General features: G+C 43.9%; 1 pseudogene; it reads left to right on the plus strand.

Annotated features, from left to right (window-relative positions):
• The first annotated feature begins 334 nt into the window (after positions 1-334).
• Positions 335-6,597, plus strand: part of LOC147451408 (uncharacterized) — a 9,507-nt pseudogene continuing 3,244 nt past the window's right edge.

Genomic DNA, 6,597 nt, shown 5'->3' on the forward strand with positions numbered 1-6,597 from the left:
TCCAATGGGTTTTGGGATTACCTTGAAGGACAGATGGAAGTGGGTATTAGAAAGTTTTTAGTCAAAATTTGAAATATGGAAAGGATTCCAAGGTTCTCTCATGGGCAGAGTGGTTGTTATCAACCATTTCCTTATAGCTTATGTTGTCTTCTTTCTCACTTGTTGGAGACCCCCTGATGACCACCTGAAGGACATAGAAAACATCTGTTGCAACTTCCTATGGTCTGGCGACCCCTCATTCAAGGCAAAGCAAAGGTGAGATGGGACATCTGTTGTCCGCCAAAGGACATGGGGGGGACTCGGCATCATTCATATCCCCTCTCTCACCGACAAGATGGCCGTCAAATTGGTGGTCAGATCTATTCACCATCCTCGGGAGGAATGGTTGTTACTGCTTCTCAGGACCATAAGTAGATTCAGACTCTCACATGTAAAAGGTTGGGTGAACCTTCCCTTTCTCACCCTCTTCTTCAGCCTTCGTCTCTTTCTGGCCATAGGATCTGACCTAATGAGGTCCTTATGGGGAGCATGGAGGAATAGAAACAGGTTTAGATTGAGCCCTAACTAGAAATGGAGCCATAGCCAGAATTTGTTGCTGAATGACTCCATCTGGCTGCCCTGGGTCACCTACAAAGATGTTCAGGTGGATACCTCTAGACTTGCCCTCACCATTCACAACAAGGGAGTTCGCATTTGGGCTGATGTATGGTCAGCTGCAGCCTTCGACTGGCTCTCCGACCTAGAAATATCTCTCAAGTTTCAGTTGAGGTCCTAGGAACTTGCATACCTTTGCAGGCGACTAGCCCTTCTTCCTACTTCCTTTCATTGGCTTCTTAATTGCTCCTCTATTCTCTCCCTCAAAGGTATAGTGTGGTTAGGGGGCTACCTTCTTTCCCATCCTCAGGTCGCACCTAAGCCCCTCTCTCCCCCCCTCCACATCATCTTGAATCAGTGATGGGGTCTCTCCCTTGACAAGAGGCAATGGAACTTTAAATTTAGGACCCTATGGTCAACTGCCTCTTCCCCAAAAAAATATGCCCTCCTTTGGTTGATCATCTACAAAGCTGTCTGGAGTGGTTAGAAACTTAGGGACGCCGTGACGCCTTGCTCTAGGAACATGCCCCAAATGCAAGAATTGTCTTGAAGACCTTCCTCACCACTTCATGAACTGCTTTTTCAACTTTCCCTTTTGGAAACTAGTTCTGAGTTGTCTTGGCCGCAGACTTTCATGGAAAAATGTTTTGTTAGGTGATAATGTAGGCATCCCATCCATTATCTGGAACCATATAAGGGGAGAATTCATGTGGGCTATCTGGAGGCAGAGGAATTGCGATATGTATGAGAAGGCTTACCAGGTCTCAAACCTGAGAATCTTCTTTGATGAAATTGTTTTGCAGATAGAAAAAATATCCATTGCTGAGTGCAGAATCTACCGGAAGAATCACAAGATGCTGGACACTATGGGTGATTTTTGCAGTGTGTTGGAGTTGATGAGGAGCTGTGCTACATGAGAGACATCATGGAGGAAGAGATTCAGGAAGGCTTGAACTTTCAGATGGAAAAATGGTACTGTGCCAAAACCCTACTTGTAAAAATCAGATGTGAGCTTGATGCTCTCAAGATCTAACCCCCTGATGTTTACGCTAGCTACCAACTCTGTCTGCAATTTGTATGCACCCTCCTTGAGCATGTCGATGTATCTTTTTGTATCTTTCTAATAAAAATCTCTGCCATATATTGGTTAAAAAGTACATTTTAACCATTGGAGCATATATACATACAATGCCTACAACTTTTGAGATACAAGGGCCTTCATTGTGCTTTCTGCGAACAAATGATGAGCAAGGTTCTTGTAGTGCCCAAAGTTGGATGCAAGTGCGGGCTACTCCAACTCATGTACGTAAGTGTCCAATCCTCTCTCAAATCGTGGAATCCATGTAGATTTACACACCTACACCAGTTTATACACTTGCTGTGTGAAATTCTCTCTCTCTCTCTCTCTCTCTCTCACACACACACACACACACACACACACACAAAAACTATGAAAGATGAAACCAAGACTCAAGAGATTCATATAGCACCTTTTGTATTGGCAAAGGGAGAACAAAATAGATCTATTTAAAAAAAGAAAAATAGACACCATCCATAATTATTCTTCAAGCTGTGAGTCACTGTCATGCTCAATGGCATACAATGCAACATCTTACATCTCCATCTCTCTTTCTCTCTTTCTCTCTCTCTCTCTCTCTCTCTCTCTCTCTCTCTCTCTCTCTCTCTCTCTCTCTCTCTCTCTCTCTCTCTCTCTCTCTCTCTCTCTCTGTCTCTGGAAAGGTGTACAAGGAAAACAATCAAAGATACAAAAGAATAGAGCACGTAGAGCTTAAAACTCCCCTATAATATATATAGCAAATGAAAAGCTATGCAAAGCTCCCCGATGACCTAGTCTATTGATGTCAGATTTGAGAGTGTCATTTTCAGCAGTCAAGATAGACACCTTCTCTGCTAGGCTGAAGCTCTTCATATTCAAGGTGTTTTTTGAACACTTCCAGAATTGTCTTACAGAATGGTGATTGAATGGCACGCAAGTTCCCGTAGGAACAGGTATATACTAAATCTTTTACGCTTCATGACCCGTACATCCTGCTAGATTATCTTGGTACTCCATGACAATATTCATGCCATGTGTTAGCAATATTAGTTGATTTTCCAGAACCATATGCCTAGGAGCAGAGGGTTTCACCATCCTCATTCCCCATGGTCCGTATCTCATGATTCCTTCCACATGATCCATCACTTCCACTCTCTCTACTCGACAAGTAATTACAGTCGGCTCACATCGCTCATAGCTCCCGTCATGCAGCCATGCCAGCTTATTGCTCACCTCTCTCTCTCTCTCTCTCTCTCTCTCTCTCTCTCTCTCTCTCTCTCTCTCACACACACACACACACACACACACACACATTCACCAACAGGGCACACCTCCCACACTTATGCTGCCAGAGGTCTCCAGGCGCACCTACACCCTACTTGCACATGCATCTGCTCCATCCACAACTGCAATAATTTCTCCAACTGCACCCTCGCATGCTGCTACCAATTGCACTAACTTGATACGTGTGCTTCACCTACCCACGATGTTCATGATTTTGAAGTATGAAGAGAGGCGTCGGAGAAAAGCCTTCTCTTTGCGAGATGGGAAGCTGTCATATAAATATTCCAGGAGAAGTGGTGGTTGCGAGTCAAAGGAGAAAACCTACAAAAGTAGAGAGAGAGAGAGAGAGAGAGAGAGAGAGAGAGAGAGAGAGAGAGAGAGAGAGAGAGAAGATGATGGATGTAGAGTGGAGGAAGCTAGCGAGTTGCTTGTGATGGAAGACTACATCGATAGAGGAGCAGTAAGCTCCACGTGATGAAGGAGAAGAGAGTTCAATGAGTGGAGGAGAGAGAAGTGCAGTCGTTCAATGAGTGGTACATAGATACCCCTCTCTTTCACTATAGAGAAGATTTAATTCTTCAATTATAATAATGATCATGATGTGTGCGGATTCTTGAGATTTGGCCGGCCACGCCTCAGATGATAGCACCTTGTTCATTTCTTTGCTTGCATTGGCTGGTGGCCCTCCCCTTTAAATGCCACGTGTTCTCAACCATGGGATCAATGGTCCCAAGTGAAAGATTAATCCAGACCATCGATCTGCTAAAACTAAACTCGGGATCCCGTGTTTAGATTTTTCAAAACTAATCTTGGGATCGCGAGTTTAGTTTTTACCGACCCCACGGGGAGCCTAATCTCGGGATGCCCACGCTTCCCCGCCAGGATTTGAACCCTCACCACTAGCTTGAGAGTCCGAGGCCTTAACCATCATGCCCGCATCTGCTTTCTTGAGGTAGATGTGTTTTTTCACAAACTTAAACTTAAAACAATAGATTTTAATATAAAAACTAAACTCGGAATCCCGAGTTTAGTTTTTGTGGACCCCACCATAAAAACTAAAGTCGGGATCCCGAGTTTAGTTTTTATGCATCGACAACCGAGATCTGCGAGCGCCCTTGATTTTGCACAAGAGCCATTGATCCCATGGTTGGGACCCGGTGGCACTTAATGCTGAGGGCCAATGGCCTCCACCATAGGCACCTTCGGTGTCCCCACAAATGCTTATATCGCGCCCTCTGTAATTTATGCAAATTTCGCATGCCTCTAACTGCAAGAGTGGGAGTACCTACATGTCATTGTTGAGCACTTGTAGCGTGACCTTTAGCAAAAGAACATCAGCATTGATATTGAGTAAAACGTGCAAGAGAGAAAGGAGGCCCGAGGGGATCCTGATTCTGAGGGAAGGTTCACATTTCTCTGTTTCTTTCTCTCTCCTTAGTCCTCCCCCAAGCTCAAATATGCAAACACGTATAAAATCCCCATTGTCTTTAATCATAGAATAGATAGGTTTCCTTACCTCCAGAGCTATATAAATATGATTCATGAGTCTCTTTTAAATGTATATAAAGTGCCTGCGTGAATATGCCTCCACGATTTGAAAAAAATCGTAAATGATGTTGAATCTCTAAAGATGCGAGCACTCTCCAGGGCCGTGTGGCATCAAGCAAGGGGTGTAGGCAGGAGTAGAGGAGTTAGCCGAGATGCGATTATTAGACATATGGGAGGCTACCAAAGGTGGGGCAGAGCATGAAGCACAGAGGTGGACAACGGGCAAGAAGCTCAACGTAGAAGCCACCACGTGGTTTTTTGTAGATACAAGGCTCCGCCTATGGTATAGCGTGAAGCCACGGGTGGGATGGTCAGTTGCATCAACTCCCACTATAAGAAGAGTTGTCTATAACCGCTAACATTGCCACGAAAAAACAAAGGATAAAGGAGAGAGACCAATTTACGGGAGCAACAATAAGCACGGTAATAGTTACGATAATATATCCATTGCTATTAGCGTGCTAGTTGCCGCAGATACTACCGTGCTAGTTGCCGCAGATACTACCGCGCTTATTGCCGCTATACGCCAATTCAAAAATAAGGTGCTCATTTTGGGTGGCCCAAATGAGCACCTTAATTTTTGACTTGCATAAAACAATGAAACATGAGTTGTTTTTTGGAAGATTATAAAAAATACCAAAGAATTGAAATTGAACTTACTTTACCTTGATAATTTGAAATGCAAAAGATCAACTATTTAAAACGGTTACAATAAAAAGCAAATAGTTGTATATACATTGTGCCACATTTGGGACTTTACGAAAGTTTGGACAAAAAAAGTTCTATCTAATCCTCCTCTATCTCATCGTCATTCAGAGGAATGTATGTTTGATCACTTTGACTCTACATAAACCCAAACCAAATTAAACAATTATCAACAACTCAAACCAATTGATACAAAATTACTTGTTTAAATTTACCGCTTGTAGTGATCCAACTGTCACGTCGAATTGCTCGTGAGAGATGTGGTTGTTTTCGACAACCATCACCAAGTATCAAATTCTGTATGTCGCTCCCGATACATGACAATCTCTCTGGTTGGTTGAGAAATAACAATACCAGATCATCAACTACAATTTTTATAATCACCAATCAATGTTATAAATTGATCAATCTTACATATTTATCTTTCCAAGCTCCCTTGCCTCCTAAATATATATGATTTTGTAGATGGCATCAAAATACCCTGCCCTGTGCTGTGCCGAAGTCCACCTCCCTGCCATATTTAACCCTGTAGTAGCATCCATGCGTGTTTGGCACAGGTGCGTTAGTATCCTCCTCCTCTACATTAGGGGCGGCACGCTCTAAAAGTGGGGACTCCTTCCCTGCCACTACCAAAATAGGGAAAACCACAAGATCTGCCGCCGCTTCATCTCTCACGGTGTTTCCTGCCCTGAGACGAGCATCGACGCACGCTACTAGAGGACCCTGTGATGCGATGGGAGTGGGACCCTACGATGGAAGGGGAGTAGGACGATAAGAAGGGGCCATAGACTGAGGTTCCATGGGTGTGAGGCTCTGTAGGTAAGGAGTCTAGGGACCCTGACTCCCCAATGGTGTAGTCTACAGAGAAATACATTAGGTCACAAACTGCTGCGAAGTGTAGCAACCAAACAAATTCTCTGTCTCTCGGAGGTACTGGTCTTGTAAAGAGAGAGCCCATTGTAGGTCTAGATCTACGACCGGTGGAGGAACCTGAGAAGGGTAGGTGTAGAATGGCCATGCCTGCAAATAACAAAAATAAACCTATGACACTCATGGTTTAGGGTTAACTAGCCAAAACATTCTTTATTTGTTTGCTTGTTCTCACCAACTCAAGAGTCGGGTCCACTGGAGGCGATGTCCACCCTGCGTGGGAGCCCACCTGGATGTGAACTAACCAAAAGATGAGCCAGCTGGCTGCTCCCCACCAGTTGGTCTCTCGTCAGACATCTACATTACAAAGAGCAATTTAAGATTAATCTTTCCACTCTACTCACTCATCTATAAATACGTACACAAGTATATTAGCATACAAACATGTCGTACATACATATACATACTAGTAGACCTAAGTATAGGCTAGTAGTGCCAGAGGTCAACTGCACCTCTTTAGATATCATCACAATCTCAAC

Source organism: Adiantum capillus-veneris, chromosome 9 (genome assembly GCF_014529385.1).
Source record: "Adiantum capillus-veneris isolate H3 chromosome 9, ASM1452938v2, whole genome shotgun sequence".
In the NCBI taxonomy this organism is placed as follows: Eukaryota; Viridiplantae; Streptophyta; class Polypodiopsida; order Polypodiales; family Pteridaceae; genus Adiantum; species Adiantum capillus-veneris.